This window comes from Lathyrus oleraceus, chromosome 5, assembly GCF_024323335.1.
Source record: "Lathyrus oleraceus cultivar Zhongwan6 chromosome 5, CAAS_Psat_ZW6_1.0, whole genome shotgun sequence".
In the NCBI taxonomy this organism is placed as follows: domain Eukaryota; kingdom Viridiplantae; phylum Streptophyta; class Magnoliopsida; order Fabales; family Fabaceae; genus Lathyrus; species Lathyrus oleraceus.
The window spans coordinates 497,068,392-497,086,401 of record NC_066583.1 but is presented as its reverse complement, the minus strand read 5'-3'; the positions used below and the strand labels follow the sequence as shown (position 1 = coordinate 497,086,401).

The following is an 18,010-nucleotide window of genomic DNA, read 5'->3' as shown; positions in this document are numbered from 1 at the left end:
TATCGTCTCCACTATCAGATGCAAAAAGCTCATTGAGTTGCAATTCTGGTATTGGATCTTGGTTTGATGTTGTTGCAGCAAATGTATTGTCAAACCTCTTAGATAAGTTAACTCCTAATTTGGTAATGTTTCTGCTTGATATCCTTTTTGATCTGATATTATTATTGGTACTTGGCTTAGTCTTTAAGGACGAATGAAGTTGACGACTTACTTCAACGTTGGCTATACCACGACCGCCATTTAGTATGTTTGGCGAAAGTTCTGATAGTGGTATCCTCAAAGCTGTTGAGTCATTGTCGCGTCTTTTATCAAATGTACCGTTTTCTTTTAGAGCAGTTTTCAACCTCTTAGATTTCTTGTCATCAATAACACTCTTTCTATAAATTTTGGCTTTTGCAGCATTCTTCCTCCTCAAAATAGTTTTAAAATGTAATTCTTCATCTACCATTTTGAATATTTTCTATTATAGTACTCACTCAGGCTCTATAATTCAAAATGATCATACTTGATCATACATCTGAAAAAATTACACATATATAACAGATATTATATATCTTCATCATTATAAATAAAACAAAAGATATATAATTTTATAGTGAATAAAAATATCAAATGTTCACCTGATAAAAAACATAACTTACATTGTCATGGCTTTATTTGAATAAAGTTTTCTTACCGTTTTTGCTCATTCAACATGATAAGTTCATTTCTTGAATTTGGAACAATACTTAAAATGCTAATATATAATATATAAGGTACATATTCCCTCCAAAATAATTGGCAATTACGTAACATGTGGATATGTGTAATATAGGGAAATGAAAAGTTTTTCATCAGCCTATGTATTAATATAGCCGTAAAAACTAAAGGGATTTCATTAGAGCATGTTTATCTATAGTTTTCCCAAGTTCCTACACATTTACCGATATTGCTGTGTCAGAAGCATTTGGATATTTGAGATTTTCCAACGTTCTCTCATTTGCAATGTCCATAAAGAAACACACGCTCCTACAATTTAAGTGGTTCATATTTATTATTAAAAAAATTCAATTTGTCATTTAAAGAAAATCAAACAACGATAATATTTGGCAAAAAAATACAATAATAATTAATTTGATTTTAGGATATTGATTTCATTTTGGAATGATAAGATTGCAACAACAATAAAATAACGGTAATATTTATTATTAAAAAAATTCATTTTGTCATTTAAAGAAAATCAAGCAACGATAATATTTGGCAAAAAAAGTACAATAATAATTAATTTGATTTCAGGATATTGATTTCGTTTTGGAATGATAAGATTGCAACAACAATAAAATAACGGTAATATTTTTTAGTAGTATAAATAGGTAAGAAAAAATATTGTCAATGTAAGAAAAAAACAGTATTGAGAAAAAATATTGTCAATGTACAAAATGAATTTATAAAAATTGCAATTACATAATGATTTTTTTTAAAAAAATATATATGAATCCAAACAGAATATTGTACCTGAAATTAATTTAAAATTGTATTTTAGTAATCTTATAGGGGAATGAAATAAATTTGTTAGATTTCAAAAAAATTAATATTATATTATTGAAATTTGGTTTCTATCTTTATTGAAAAGTATGATAGATATAGATTTGATTTGATGTTAAAGTAGAGCATTAATGATGGTTATTTTTGGAAAAGTTTGCTTCAAATATAAGCAAAAAATATTGAAGTGAAAGGTGTGGATATACTGATTTTTTAGGGTTGAAACACGTATATTGGAAGTTGCATATCTATATCCATTACATTTAAAATGGTATAATATTGTCAGTGGTTTTGGAATAGTGGTTTTGGAATATTTTGAGTTATTAAGTGGGTAAATGAAATTAATAATGATAATAATAAATATTAATAAATAACAATATTAATAATAATAATAATATTAATTTATTCAATTAAATAAAACCCTAATTTTCATCAAACCGTTTCATATTACTTCTCCCTCTTTTCATATTCTCGGTTTGACATCTCAGAAAGACCACTTAAAAAATCAGTATATTTATTATTAAAAAAAATCATTTTGTCATTTAAAGAAAATCAAGTAACAATAATATTTGGCAAAAAAACTACAATAATAATTAATTTGATTTCAGAATATTGATTTCATTTTGGAATGATAAGATTGCAATAGGAACCTGAAATTAGTTGTATTATGGATTGTAATTAGTGTAATTAAGTAATTATGGTGGTAATTAACTTTTATATATTAAAAGTAGAAAAGTAGATTAAAAGTAGATATCCGGTTCAAATGCAGTAGAATTGGTTGAATCGATTGAACTCTCTTTTAATGTATTTTGATATATTTGAATCAACTTTTTAATTATATTTTATATAATATATAGTTGAATCAATTTTTATGTTGGTAATTAAGTATAGGAACATGAAATTTACTGTACGAAATCATTTTGGTAATTAATTATATTTTATATAATTTATAGTTGAATCAATTTAGTACGAAATCATTTTGGTAATTAATTATATTTTATATATTAAAAGTAGACTTATCATTATTAAAAATTATTATACATTATTGAGGAATCACATACTATTTGTTAAGAGTTATTAAGAATCATTGTTCTTTATAACCATATTTTTGTAATCTCTTAATAATATTTTCTAATTATTATGTAATTAATCTTAATAAATCTACTATAATAAGAAAGTACATGACCACAATATTACAATCAAATTCGAACTTAAACTAAGATAAGTGGAATCAAATATATTCAAATTTTAAACACAAATATATTCACACAACTAATTGTAATAATTACACCTCCTAATAAACACAAATATACGTGTTTTTAGATGCAATAAATGACCATTGATAATGAGTGAGTATCTTGAAAACACTTCCCTCAATAAAACTTCTTCTTCAATAAACCCTACGAATAACAAATAACTTAAAATGTGAAAAAAATATTTTTTCTTTTTGCTTATTTATTAAAAATTAATTATTATACATTTGATTATTTTTTAAAAATAATATTAAATTCTATATTATTTTAATTTTAGCATTATTATAAAATGCTCAGTCTAACAGGTCACTATCAACACAATACTATTATGGATTGTAATTAGGGTAATTAATGGATTGTAATTAGGGTAATTAAGTAATTATGGTGGTAATTAACTTTTATATATTAAATAAAAATAGATTAATGGTAATTTTAATAATGTAATTGAATTAAATTAGTTTGATTAATTTTAATAAAATGTTAGAATAAATTGGTAATACATTCCAATCTCATGTCCATAATCAATTGACCCATTTGTAAACCATATCCAAATTAAACCCATATCCATTATCCACTTTTAAAGAAAAAAGGAAGCCATAGTCCACTTGTATATTGGGTCACCATTTTTAGGTCCAGGCCCATGTCCGTCACAATAAAAAAACTCCAGGATGCACGTGAATTGGGAACGAAGCAATACAAAACACCACAGAAATAGAAGACAGAAACGCAAGCCAAGCCAACTAGCTGCTAATGAAATTTGACAGAAATTTGGAACCATACAACCTGCAGAATTTTGAATACAAACATGAAGCTCCACCGTAATTAACTTAGCTTAGCACACATAGAATCACTAACACAATAACTGATTTGTGAATTTACTAACCAACTCTGAATTTAAGTTGAATTTCAGATGAATTTGAGTTGGAATTTCTAACCGATTTTAGGAAAGATATAAATAATACTCTTCATCACTTCTTCAATGATTCACCTTCAATCTTCAATTCCTCTTTCTTCTTCACCTTCACCTTCAATATCCCCCGTTTCTGCAACATAACTGCTCCTTCAGCATCAAACCTTCTTGAACCTGCTCCCTCGATTTTCTGCAAAATCCCTTGGTTCTGCATCAGATTTCTTCAACTCTGCAACTGGTTTTCCACTCCTCCTGCACATCAAACGTAATCCAACACAACTCACCAACCGCACTCACTCGTTCAAGAACAGAGTAACAATCCGGAAAGAAGGAAAGTGACGCAAAAAAGAGTCATTACCTGCAAAATCGTCGTCGTCAAAGACGTTCAATCCGCACCTTTTAAATTCCCCACTCTCGCTCGCAACAGAGTCTACATCCTGGATGCGGCACTCACAAGGATTAGTGTTCAGCTTCCAAATTGGAACTCCACGCGCAGGACTCAAATTTGTCGTAGAAGAGAAGACGGAACGGATCTGAATCAGAGAATAGGAGTATGTACTGGTTCAAATCGGAAGTAATCTGGTGAGTTCTCCTTCATTCTCTTGGATTCGTAGTTCATCGTATCGGCACGCATAAACTGATTTGAGTTGAGAATCCAACCATACGGTGAGGCTAAGCGCGAAGTCGAAGGCCGGACACTATGAGAAGCAGGTGATAAAGATTGAGAAACGTGATTTGATGAGCATTATCCTTCGTTGACGAACGGTACGCCGCGTGTGGAGACTGAGTTTGAAACGTAGACGCGGCGCCGGAGATGCGCGACGATGTCTGAAGCGCGATGCTACCGATGAACGCGATCTCTTATGATAATACGGAGAAGCCAAGTCCATGGACGCACTCCCATTTCAAAATCGCGGCGATGATGATATCGAGACACGAGCAGAATTGGATGAAGAATACGATCAGGTTTAGAGCTTGCAGAAGTGTTTTCGACGGTGAAACGTTTTCAACTTTTTTTTCCACACAAGCTTCGTGTTTTAGGCTGCATCTTGGGAAGTTCTTTGGGTAAGCACAAGGACATTTGAGCCATTTGGGCCACTAGAGTTGGGCTTCGGCTGAACCGATTTCATTCGGCCGTTGCACATGTGGGCCCATTATTTCCTCTCCACACACCCCAACGCTGGGAATTTCTTTTTTCACTCTTGGATTCAGCTAGCTTGGGCCTGGGTCTTGGGCTCACATCATTGCCAAACAACACACCTCCAGTTCCAGGTTCATACACATTGTTGATTATTTGATTAATAGGAGTTATATAGTTTGATTAGTTTGAATTAGGAATTAATTTGAGTTAATTAGTTTGAACTGAGAATTAATTCATATTATTTTTCTTTTAGATAGGACTAATCATGATTAATTAGATTCCTAATTAGAATAGTTTTAGAATATTTCACAATTTAGGTCTTAATTAAATATCTTAGAATTCGTCTAGTTTTATTAAGCCATATTAGTGATAATAGATAATAGATTTTGAAATGTTAAAAATATTAGAATATTATATTTTAGTGTTATTTAGACGTAATTAGAATTTTAGAATTTGATTGATGTTAAGATGTTAGGATTTAATTAGACTTTTTATTAGAATTGTAATTAGGACTTGGATTAGATTTTAATTGGTCTTTGATTGAATTTAGAATCATCCCATTTTCACCATTAGGATTAGAATTCAATCTTTAGGTTAGAATCACCTTTAGGCCAGGAATAAAATTAGACATATTTTTGCAATTGACTATTATACCCTTTTAGGCTTATTTTGATATTTTTGTGTTAAAATGGCATGCTCCTCTTAGGATTAGAATTCAATCATCTCCTAATAACTGTAGGACTTAACATAGAATTTTAATCATGATTTTGATCAACATTTTGACATGCTCCCTTAGGATTTCTAACTTCTAATTTAGAATATTCAATCAACTTCTAATGCATGATCCCTTAGGATAGTTTCTAACAAGTACTAACTTCAATTAGATCTAAAATTAGCTCCCTTCAAAACTAAAACAAAACCCCCGATTAGATTGATCAAAAGCAATTTTGATTAATTAAATCCTTTGAACTTGTATAATCCCACCGTCTAAGTTGAGTGACCAAAAGATCCTTGGTCACTTAATAAGACTTTTCTTCCAAGTTGTGGAGCTCAAGGCCTCGAGACAAGATCTTCAATCAAGGCATCCTCAGTCATACCAAGCAGCGGATTATTCAAGCACGTCAAAGGTGACATCTTCAAAAGCTTGTAAAATCAAAGTTAGAAGTGTGTGGCACGAGCCTTAAGCAATAGAGAAGGAGTGGGACTGGAGTATTCCTACCCCCATTCTAAGTATCTTTGGGTATGGGACGTATGACTCAGCGCTCATCGTATTCACCTCTATTCATAGACTTTAGCACAATTCTAACCATACGATTAACAAGTCTATCTTCACAAAGCAAACTACAACAAAAGCAAGGACTACAATCAACAACTTATCGATCATGAATCAAGTTGTACGATACGAGCCTTAAGTAATGGAGAAGGAGTGGGACTGGAGTATTCCTACCCCCATTCTGAGTATCTTTGGGTATGGGACGTATGACCCAACGCTCATCGTATTCACCTCCGTTCATAGACTTTAGTGCAATTCGAATCTAACGATTGATAAAGTCTTCATCTTCCATGCAAGAAACAACTACAAAGACTCTTCTCTCTCCACTTGAAAGTTAGTGTGATTCTCATCCAGTAACTATCAAGCCCCTCCATTCCACTTCAATCTCAATCATCCATTTCCTCTTGCCTCCAATCTCTTTCTTTTTAGTCGTAGTAGGTTGAACTACGAAAGCTCTGATTTCCTTATTGCACTATAAGGATACGTAGGCAGGAGAATCCAGATTCTTCGCGGGCTACCTTATTTATCAATTTACCTTATCTATCCCTATCTCATTTATCAATCTATCCTATATAACGATCAATCATTCAATCCTCATTCAGTTCATGCAAGGGTCACATACCCATTTCTCAATCAATAGCTTCATGCATTGCCTATCAGTTCAGACTATGGCTTACTTTGTTACTTGTCCTCAAGGTGCAGATCTTGGCAACTTCCTTTAGCCCATGGAGTTCAAACTTTGGCTTTATCCTTTGCCCTCAAGGTGCAGACCTTGGAAACTTCCTTTAGCCCATGGAGTTCAAACTCTGGCTTTATCTTTTGCCCTCAAGATGCAGACCTTTGAAACTTCCTTTAGCCCATGGAGTTCAGATTCTGGCTTTGCTTCTTGCCCTCAAGGTGCAGACCTTGGTAAGCTTCTTTTACCCATGGAGTTCAGACTATGGCTTTATCCTTTTCCCATAAGATACAGATCTTAGCATCCTCGCCCTATTAAGTTCAGACTCTGGCTATCTTGATTTTAGCTATACATTTCAGACTTTAACATACTACCCTGCCTTACAGTTTAGGCATTGGGATTCATTTATCCAGCCCTTGGAGTTCAGACTCTGGCTACCTTTTGTGTTGCACATATAGTTTGTACTTTGGAATGATACTCTTCCTCTCAGATGGAGTTCAGACTCTGGCATTTAAATCCGTTCCTTTGACTTATAGTTCATACTATGGCATGCTTATCCATCTCGCCCATGGAGTTCAGACTCTGGCAACCTTTGACATTGACTCCAAGTTCAAACCTTTATATTATATCTCCGTTGCCCCCCTTTGAGTTCAAAGTCTGGGAATCCATTCCTGGCCTTGTATTTAGTTCAGACTATGGCACTCATCTATATTGCCCTATGGAGTTCAGACTCTGGCAATATCTCATTTGTCCTTGTGGTTGATTACCATCATTGGTTAGTACCACATCCTTGCTTGTTAAGCAATCTACCTCGCCTTTGGGAAATCCTATCGAATCTCTCTTTCTTTTCAGCCCTAGTGGGCTGAACTATGATTGCTCTGATTTTCTCATTGCACGATGAGAATACGTAGGCACGAGGGTTCGAACCCTCTGCGAGCATACTTATTTGTCATTCTTGCCTTAGGGCATTCCTTCCATTCATCTCCATGATACATTCGTAATCTACAATCGCTCACTTCATGTGATATACCTTATTCTCTGAGCCAAATACACTATCTCTTTATGCTCCATCTTGTATCTCCTTGTGAACCAAGAGTTGTTTGGCCCGTAACCCAAACACCTAATTCCTCTCTTTTTCGATTATTCCAATATAGTGATACCATGTCTTAGACCCCTCACTTGTTGGTTCACACCAGTTTTACTCTTGGGTTCACATTTTCACCCCTTGTTGGAGTTCAAACAACACAATTCTTTGATTCAAATCATACCTTCTATCACACTTCTTTCCACCTCTTGCCTCCAGTTCCTTGAACGACGAAGCTCTGAATTCCTCATTGCACTATGAGGATACGTAGGCATGAGGGCCCTAATCCTCACCGAGCACTTTATCTATTTCTCTTCCTTTCCCATTCTTTTGCGAGTAATCTTAGATCTAACACCTATTCGACCGAGAACAATCAAAACAGTTCCCATGGAGTACCACGGATGTTTGGGGTGCTAATACCTTCCCCTTGCATAACCGACTTCCTTACCCAATATATCTCTTTCCCCCGGGTTTTATCGATGTTTTCCCTTCCTTTTGGGGATGAATAAAGTTCGATGGCGACTCTGTTGTATGTTCGAGCGTGCGATACGTTTGGGTATATTTTCGCTAGCTTCACGTGCTTATAGATATTTAATGTGTAAGCTTAGGTCTGTGATGCATCAATGTTATTGGCTTATCGTAAATTCAATTATGTATTAAATGAACATCTATGTAAAGTGTGTTTAAATCGCTTTGTTTAAAGCATCTTTGGTTGTCTTGTGATTGACTTGCATTATAAGTAATCATGTCCTTAATGATATCTTATAATATTTCACTTGGTTTGATTTCTTGAGATGCTTATAAGCTCTCTTAGTATTGTGTTTTTCCTCTACATTTCTTAAAATAGCTGATTTTGTTTATGAGTGATTTATCCATGTCATATTCACTTCTTTTTGTTGCACTTTGTTCTTGTGCAATTTTTTGGTGTCTTTAGGGAAACTAGAGAGAGTGATTTAATCAAGTAGTGATCCATGGTTTCTCATGCTCATGATATCTATCAATAACCAAGGCCCACTTATCTAGTAATTAGAGATGACCTTATGTGTGTATGTTCTTCTTTCACCTACATCTAATTTATTGACTAACACCTTGCGAATTAGAGTGTTTATGAGATTCCTTGGCACTGGTCATCATCTTCATCCTTAGTCAATTTCAATGTTGTAAACCTTCATCTCAAAGGATTGAGTGTTGAGGGAAAATAGTGGTACATTAGGGTATCTAATGTTTTCTTGTGAAGTTTGTTGTCTGTAACAGGTGCAAGCATCATTTCGTGAATGCAGTTTGGTTTTTATTGGTATCGATCAAGAAGAAAGTTTCAGTATATCCATGGAAGACTTTGGCGAAGCCTAGTACAAATTGTTCATAATTTGAATTTGGAAGATGTCTAACTTAAGTAAGATTGTGGAAAGGCTTGTCGTAGAAAAAGTTGGGAGTTGTCCAATCAACGCTTAGTTATGAAAATCACTTAAATAAAAAAACGGTGGGATCAGGTGTATTACCGCATGTCATACGGTGAACTGACCTTGTGTGTTTTTGCTTTGGAAAGCAAATGTCGCGGTTAGCAAGAGTCGCCACCGACTTTTCTTTTATCCAATAAGGAAAGGCGGAAAAGAACAGGAAAGACCTTAATTAGATTTTGGGTTCGGGAGGTACATTATACAAAGGGAAGGTGTTAGCACCCTTTGAATCCATGGTTATCCATGGGCTCTTAATTGCTGGATCACTTATGTTTTTCTTGTCTGAAAAGTGTTTGTGAATTGCTTAGAAAATGTTTTGAAAAGAGAGTTTAACTTTGTAATGATTCTTGTACGAATGTATACAATGTATTTATCTCGTTTAATTTTGAAAGTTGTTTAGAAAAATATAACTTGGCAATGATTCTAGTATGAATGTATACCAAGTGGTGATTTTCTAGTAGATGTTTTGCAAAGTGTGAGGTGTGAAAAGTATTTTAAGTTGTGATTCAGCATTTAAGAGTTATACCTACCCAAGGTCTTTATGGGCATTTCCTATCCTTATGAGGGTAAAACTGTCCTTACTATTGAGAAGTAAGAAGTTTTATCCTTTGGATATGAGGGACATCGTAGGGTCATCGATTGGTCATTGAAGGCAACATTTGTAAGGATACCTTAGCATTCGAAGGGACGATCATCATTTAACCGTAGGCTACAACGACGGGTCATCGAGGGACAAAATCATATATTCGCAGGCAACATCCGAGGGACTATGATTTATTTTATAGGGACATGATGATTTAATCGAAGGGTATTTGCTAAGTGTATCCCCACATTCGCGGGACATGACCGTAATACCGTAAGGCAACAAAGAGAGGGCTAAGATCACATATTCAAAGGCAATATTTTATAATCAGTTAGGTAATTAGGATGAATCTCCGAAACATTTGTAATCAATTAGGTAATTAGGATGAATCTCCATAAGGGTATCCCACAAATAAAGTGGAATACCTAGCAAGCTACCTTCTTCGGGAGTATGTGAGCCCTCACAATATTCAGCAAACAGGTCAGAATACCAAATGGGGTGCAATCAAGGATTGCACCAAACAAATCAGTAATAGTATCAGGTAAACAATGCATGGTTATAATAAAACAGGTCAGATGAGCAAAGATCAAAACAGAACGAAAAACAGCGACTGTCATGTTCGCTGCTGCCTCGCCTAGCGAAGGCTTAGCGAGCCCTCGCTACGTGTTCGCTCAGCGATGTGCTAGCGAACGGCTGTGGGTTTTGGATTTAACAGCAGTGCGGTTTCAGCAAGCTCCAAACCCTATGGCATTCATTACAACAATTACATGGTTAAACATTCCAGATATGGTTTTGCCCATTCATACATACTTAAACCCACATGCAAAACTTGAGATACGTTCAGAAATTCAATGCCTTATGTATTTAGTAATTTCAAATTGGAAGTATAAAAATAGGAGAGATATAGAAAACCTGTTTGCAATTGAATTGCACCGTTGAATTGGCATATCACACTTAGGGTTGGTGTCGGATTGAGTTGGGTGGAGGTAACCTTTGTGCAGATGAGTTGCCTTCAAGGTTTCCTTTAGGGTTGCTCTGAGTTCTCTTGGTTAGCCTCCAGGGTTTGCTCGGTTGCTTCTGTTAGGGTTTCTTTGCTAGGGTTTCTGTTCGTATCCTTCTGTGTTTTCTGACCGATCCCCTTTTCTGAATGATGTTCTGGTATTTATAATGATTTTGGTGACCTAATGGGCTCAGAATGAAGCCCAAAAGTTCTGGTATTCGTAAGCTTCGCTAGACGAGTGCTGCAGCGAAGGATTCGCCATGCGAAGGATTTTGCTCGCCTAGCGAGCAAGCCATTTTAAGCCATTTTCTGGATTTGGCTAGGTCTTTGTCCCTTTAAGATCAATGTCTTGAAAAATGAGTTGGAGTGCCTTGAAAAATGTCTTGCAAGATTAACGGGCAAATTTTGGGGTATGACAGCTGCCCCTGTTCAATACTCTTGACCCGAGAGAGTTAGAATGGTATGTACGCCATTCGTGGTCTGGAGGTGGAAGATTATTGAACACTAGAATGCCCCAAAAATTTGCACTTGCTAATTAAAATTTAGTCTTGATGGAGATGGGCTTAAAGATGCCATCCAGAAGGTTTGATGATGAGAGCTTCAGAGGGCGTCGTACATTAGACGATATCTGAAGACAGGGGTGTCATACAGGGTCATACGCTAGACCGTATAATGAGTCATCCATTAGGCTGTCGACTTCGCTGGGGAGTCAGAATGTGTCATACGCTGCTGGGGATAACGGATCAGAATGGATCATACGCTAGATCGTATCTGAATAGCAGAATGAGTTGTCCCTTAGGCGGGTGATTTCACTGAGGATGAAAGATCAGAATGGACCGTACGCTAGATCGTATCCGAGTTGCAGAATGAGCCGTCCATCAGGTTGTATCTGAGGATGAAAGGGTAGTCGTACGCTAGACCACGTTTCAGAATGTACCGTACGCTAGGTAGTATCGAAGGAATAAAGATCAGAATGGATCATACGCTAGATCGTATCTGAGGGGATGAACATCCAAATGGGTCGTACGCTAAACCGTATTGGAACAGTTGGAGGAACCATACGTTAGGCTGAATCAGAATGAACCGTACGTTAGGCTATATCTGAAAATATTTGTATATGTTGTATTTGCAACAAATGTCTGGGATGGGCTTAAAGATGCCACCATTAGGAGGATATCAGAGTGCTTGTCGGAATGGATGTTCATGTGGATTATATCTGAAAGATGTAAATGTAATCGATAAAGTTGTCCATCTGAATGGATCTTTATTTTGACCGTATCCGGAGGATAATTAACTTGAAAAATAAAGTTAGCTTCATGCCATGTCATGATGCATGAGATGTTTTATGCTTCTGAAAATAAATGCGAACAATGTATGCATGCGTATGCTGTGAAATGATGTAATGAATGAATTATGCGTCTGAAAAGTTCTTCCAGGGGAAAAAAATCCCAATATTTTGGTTGGAGATACTTGTATTGATGACCCTTTCTTAGCCGGGGATACTTGATTTCTGTCTGATGATAGAAATATTCAACAGAGACTGGTTGGGGATGGAAGAGATGACCAGTCTGTCTAGTGATGCCAATTTCTTCTAGGGAATAGCTGGTTTTGTTGGGGAATAGAGTTAGCAATCGGATTCATTGGAAAGCGTGGTTAGACCTTCTCCTCGATCCTGAAGTCTTTTAGTAATTGCTATTTCTATTTTATGCATGTATTTTCGGTAAACATCAATCATATTCAAATGCATATATTAATTCAAACTAAATCAATGGACGTTTACGCAAACAAAACAGAGAAAGTAAAACAACAGCATTTTTTTCGAAATAAAATTGTATTGATTTTGAAAGAGGGCCTATAAACAGGCAATTTGTGTACAAGGAGACAGAAATCCTAGTAAGAGGAAATTGTCAAGAAAACAAAGAGAAAGCTATGCAGAAAAAGTCCTATTGATTTTAATTCCACTACTGTCATTACGTCTTCAAGCCTCTCATCTCCTGCTGTCGGATAAAAGTGATTGGCTTGTTCAGTCCCTTTGACTTGGGTGAAGCTGACCGAGAACGGGACATAGTCATACCCTTTAATCCCTAATTTTTGCCTGGACCGCCTTTTCAGATTTTCAGTCCACCAGGATACCCTTTTTTGCCCAAGCCGCCTTTTCAGGTTTTCGACTTGCCGGGTGTACATTTTTATATGTTTATCCCTAATTTTTGCCCGAACCCTTTTGGTTCGTCGGGATGCCTTTACTTTTGCCTAGATACGTCGACCTAGCGGGTCTCTTTTATGCGTAGTATTTTTTAACTATGTCCGCGTTCACAGGATGCGGGAAATCTTCGCCATCCATTGTGGCAAGCATCATGGCTCCACCAGAGAATACCTTCTTAACTACAAATGGCCCTTCGTATGTGGGAGTCCATTTGCCTCTGGGATCACCTTGTGGTAGAATGATATGCTTTATTACCAAGTCGCCAATTTGATACACATGTCTCTTGACTCTTTTGTTAAATGCCTGGGTCATGCGCTTTTGATATATCTGCCCATGACAAACAGCCGCAAGTCTCTTCTCATCGATCAAATTTATCTGATCGAGTCGAGTCTGAATCCATTCATCTTCATCTAAGCCCGCCTCTTTCATGATTCTTAGAGAGGGAATCTGAACTTCCACTGGTAAAACGGCTTCCATTCCGTAGACTAAAGAGAACGGAGTTTCCCCTGTCGAAGTGCGCACTGAAGTGCGATAACCATGAAGAGCAAAGGGTAACATCTCATGCCAGTCTTTGTATGTTACTGTCATCTTTTGTATGATCTTCTTAATATTCTTATTAGCAGCTTCTACGGCACCATTCATCTTTGGTCGGTACGGAGAAGAGTTATGGTGTTTTATTTTGAACTGCGTGCAGAGTTCAGTAATCATCTTGTTGTTCAAATTGGTGCCATTATCCGTGATAACTCTTTCAGGGATGCCATATCGACAAATAAGACTATTCTTGATGAACCGTGCCACCACATTCTTGGTAACAGAAGCAAATGAGGCTGCCTCTACCCACTTTGTAAAGTAATCAATAGCAACAAGAATGAAACAATGTCCATTAGAAGCAGTAGGTTTAATCTCTCCAATCATATCAATGCCCCACATTGCAAAGGGCCAAGGTGCCGTCAACACGTTCAATGGAGCCGGAGGTACATGTACTTTGTCCGCATAGATCTGGCACTTGTGACAAGTTCTGGAGTGATGGTGGCAATCAGCTTCCATGGTAGACCAGTAATACCCTGATCTCAGGATCTTCTTGGCCATCGTATGTCCACTAGAATGAGTCCCAAAAATACCGTCATGTATGTCTTCCATAATCTTTTCCGCTTCCCTTTTATCCACACAGCGCAGCAAAGTCGAATCATGATTACGTTTGTATAACACTCCATTACTCAAAAAGAATTTAGCGGAGAACTTCCTCAAAAAATTTCTGTCATTGATGGATTCCCCTTCAGGGTATTCCTGAGTTTCTAAATATCTTTTTACTTCGTGGAACCAAGGTTTCTCCTCTACTCCCTCAGTATTAAGTTCATAACAATATGCTGGTTCATTTAATCGTTCAATGGTGATCATGGGAGCTTCACTGTCCCATATGACTCTGAACATGGATGACATGGTAGCCAATGCGTCCGCCAACTGATTCTCTTCTCATGGAATATGTTCGAATGTAATCTCTTCAAAGTATAGGATTAATGTCAACACCTGCTCTCGATAAGGGATGAGATTCGGATGTTTAGTGTCCCATTCTCCTTTGACCTGACTGATTACTAATGCTGAGTCTCCATACACACTCAAAAACTTGATTCTTAGGTCTATAGCAGCTCTGAGTCCCAAAATACATACTTCATACTCAGCCATATTATTGGTACAATCAAAACATAGTCTAGCAGTGAAAGGCGTATGGCAACCCCTGGGAGAAATAATTACAACACCAACATCGTTGCCCAATGCATTAGAAGATCCATCAAAAACCATAGTCCATCAGGATCCCAGTTCGGGTCCTTCATCCGGTCCAGGTTCTTCATAATCAGTGACAAGCATGACATCCTCATCTGGGAACTCAAAATTCATAGATTGGTAATCATCCACCGCTTGATGAGCCAAATGATCAGCTAGCACGCGTCCTTTGATTGCTTTCTGGGTAGTATACTGGATATCATACTCTGTTAAAATCATCTGCCATCTTGCTATTCTTCCGGAGAGGGCGGGTTTCTCAAATATATATTTGATAGGATCCATCTTAGAAATCAATAAAGTGGTGTGATTCAACATATACTGTCTTAGTCGGCGAGCAGCCCAGGCCAAAGCACAACAAGTTTTCTCAAGCAGTGAGTATCTTGTTTCACAGTCAGTAAACTTTTTGCTAAGGTAGTATATGGCATGCTCTTTTCGACCAGACTCGTCATGTTGCCCCAACACGCACCCCATTGAATTTTCTAACACGGTCAAATACATGATTAGAGGTCTCCCTTCAACTGGTGGTATAAGAATTGGAGGTTCCTGGAGATACTTCTTGATTTTGTCAAAAGCTTCTTGACATTCATCATTCCATATCATCTCTTGATTTTTCCTCAGTAGTTTGAAGATGGGTTTGCAGGTAGCAGTCAAATGGGAGATAAATCGGGCAATGTAATTCAAGCGTCCCAAGAAACCTCTGACTTCTTTATCTATACGGGGAACTGGCATTTCTTGAATAGCTCTCACCTTAGCTGGGTCAACCTCAATTCCTTTACCACTGACAATAAAGCCCAAGAGCTTACCGGATCTTACTCCAAAGGTGCATTTGTTCGGGTTCAGTCTCAACTTGTATTTCTTCAACCTCTCGAACAGTTTGTATAAATGATCGAGATGTTCTTCTTCAGTATGAGATCTGGCTATCATGTCATCCACGTATACCTCTATTTCATGATGGATCATATCATGGAACAAAACCACCATAGCACGCTGGTATGTTGCCCCTGCATTCTTTAAACCGAATGGCATTACCTTATAACAGAAAGTGCCCCATTGCATCACAAACGTAGTTTTCTCCATGTCCTCAGGCGCCATCTTAATCTAGTTATAACCTGAGAATCCATCCATGAATGAGAATACCTTGTGTTGAGCGGTGTTATCTACCAGAACATCAATGTGCGGAAGTGGAAAGTCATCCTTGGGACTCGCTTTATTCAAATCTCTGTAATCTACACACATTCGCACCTTACCATCCTTCTTTGGCACTGGTACCACATTAGCAACCCATTGAGGATAAGAAGTAACAGCCAGAAAACCCGTATCAAATTGTTTCATAACCTCGGCTTTAATTTTCTCAGACATTTCAGGACGCATGCGACGAACCTTTTGCTTAACAGGACGACAATCTTCCCTCATTGGCAGCCGATGCACTACTATATCAGTATCCAGTCCTGGCATGTCTTCATAAGACCAAGCAAAAATCTCTACATAGTCATGTAACATCTGAATCAATCTTCCTTTGACACTGTTTTTCAAGCCTGCTCCTATTTTGACTTCTTTCTTGTCTACTTCGGTACCCAGATTTACAGTTTCAACTGACTCCTCGTGCGGCTGTATAGTCCTTTCTTCTTGCAGTAACAGTCTGGCAAGTTCTCCAGGTACTTCACAATCTTCCTCACTTCCATCCTCGGCTTGGTAGATCGGATTTTCAAAGTCATAATGAACAGTAGTAGAACTATTATCAACAGGATCCAGAGAGGGTATGGATCTGCAATTTGTTACGTGAGTGTGTGTAAGAAAACATAGCTTGTTTGGAAGATGACAGGAAAGATAAAGAGCGCAATATTTGAATGCAAAAAGGTCCATTGATTTATTGAATGTGAATATGCTTATGAATATGACAAAACCCTTAACAAATTAGCTATTGTGCCCCGGGCATAGACACAATGCTTTAAGAAGTTCAATTGTGAAAATTAAAAATTTGCAACACTAAAATAGACAAAAACAATTACTCCTGACTAAAGGAAATCGGGATAGTGTCTTCAGCCTTCCAATTATTGAGTCCGTCACCAATTGTTGGGAAAATCCAGCTATCCAGGTCGCAATCGCTGTCAACATCTTCTACAACATTAATCTGATTCTTGACTACCTTCTCAGAGCTGAATCCCAGGCCGAATCTATCAGACTTGTATGGTACATCGATCAGTTGACCCCAGCCAGTACGACCACCATCTTCAACCACGGCTTGAGCGTCCTTCAGAGAAATCATAGCAGGAGGAGCACGAATAACCTTGGGCACACAGGAAGTTGGCTTAAGGACAGGATTAGTCGGAGGAACTACTTCAAATGACTGAGACGGAGTCTCAAAGAATTCACCATCCATCTCGACGTATCTGAAGGTATGCACACTACTGACAATATACTCTTTTTCCCCACACACAGTGACAATCTTACCCTCTATCGGATACCTCAGCTTCTGATGGAGAGACGAAGCTACAACACTTGCCCCATGGATCCAAGGGCGTCCTAGCAAGCAGGAATAGGCAGGACGAATGTTCATTACGTGAAAGGTAGTGTTGAAGGCTTGAGGTCCTATCTTGATAGGGAGAACCACTTCACCATGGACAACACTCTTCGCACCATCGTAAGCACGTACCACAATGTCACTAGGTTTCAGTTCGATGCTTTTACAGTCAAGTTTATCGAGCACAGCTTTCGGCAGCACATTCAAAGAAGAGCCATTATCGATCAGTACATGAGACAAGGTGATCCCCTTACACTCAATGGAGATATGCAGAGCTTTATTGTGATTCTTTCCTGCTGGTGTCAGGTCAGCATCAGAAAAGCCTAGGCCATTGTCAACAGCCAAGTTAGCAACATAATTTTCGAACTGGTCGACAGATGTCTCTTGAGGTACATGAGCGGTCTTCAAGAATTTTATCAATGCATTGGCATGAGATTCGGAAGATAACAACAAGGATAACATCGAGATCTTAGACGGGGTATGCCCCAACTGTTCTACCACATCAAAATCACTCTTGCGGATGATTTTCAGCACTTCTTCCATTTCTTGTTTGGCAACATCTTCGGTAGCAACTTCGACCGGAGTCCTTGACTGAGAAGGATTGAT

The 18,010-nt window shown here is 37.3% G+C and overlaps 1 long non-coding RNA gene across 1 annotated transcript; it reads right to left on the bottom strand.

Moving 5' to 3' along the window:
- Window positions 1-3,252: 3,252 nt before the first annotated feature.
- Window positions 3,253-4,739, bottom strand: LOC127085698 (uncharacterized). The gene is made up of 2 exons (XR_007789254.1): window positions 4,043-4,739; window positions 3,253-3,936 (listed from the first exon to the last, which is right to left on the bottom strand). It is a non-coding gene; the product is annotated as an uncharacterized LOC127085698 (long non-coding RNA).
- Window positions 4,740-18,010: the final 13,271 nt, after the last annotated feature.